Source organism: Penaeus monodon, chromosome 30, assembly GCF_015228065.2.
Source record: "Penaeus monodon isolate SGIC_2016 chromosome 30, NSTDA_Pmon_1, whole genome shotgun sequence".
Taxonomy (NCBI): domain Eukaryota; kingdom Metazoa; phylum Arthropoda; class Malacostraca; order Decapoda; family Penaeidae; genus Penaeus; species Penaeus monodon.
In genome coordinates, this window is record NC_051415.1 from 4,242,160 (window position 1) to 4,242,958 (window position 799).

Here is a 799-nt window from a genome sequence, read left to right on the forward strand (position 1 = left end):
AGGGTGTCGCGCCCACTGGGTAAATAACACAGAATCCATCCTTTCGTAAAATTTGTAATAAGTCTGGTATCACGAAGCTGGAACAATATGATGCTGACAATTATATATAATTATCCATGCAGTCGCTCACCCTAAATATACGTGAAATTCGCTACACGATAACTTTACAGTCATTTGCATTCGGTACATTAAAGGTAGACTGTTAGAATCTGTATATACGTATTTTTCTCTACGATAAACATTATCTTCATTTCTAATACTGTTATCATTACTGCTACGATTAATATCATTAGTGTTTTTCACTGTAGTTACCGTATTTTATTTTTCTGTAACTATATATTTCTTCTTTTATCCCCAAATTGAGTCACTGGATGTCATTTTCCTGTGACTAATTTATCAGGTATTTTTACGAAGAATAAACACTTGGTACTCGAAAATGTGCTGAGGCGGAAAGGATCGAATCGAAGAGTTTAACAAGAGGATCGTAATAAACAGAATTACGCTCCGCTTTCGTTCTGTTCCTCCTAATTTGTTTCTTGGTTTCTCAAGTTAGTGAGAAACTCAGGAATGCAACTTAACAAAACAGCTATTTTTGCTAACAAGCATCTCTGTGTAAAAATATTTGTTATAGATCAACCTTTACATTCGGGACCAAAACAAGATAATTAAAAGCGATTGGAAGAGGTTTAAATAAGCGTTTGGAGGATTCGCATGATAAGCGTGGGACTAATCGGTTCGTAGAACTTAAGTTATATTTAAATCACCTAAGGATTATCACGGGAACTTTACTGCTATTTCC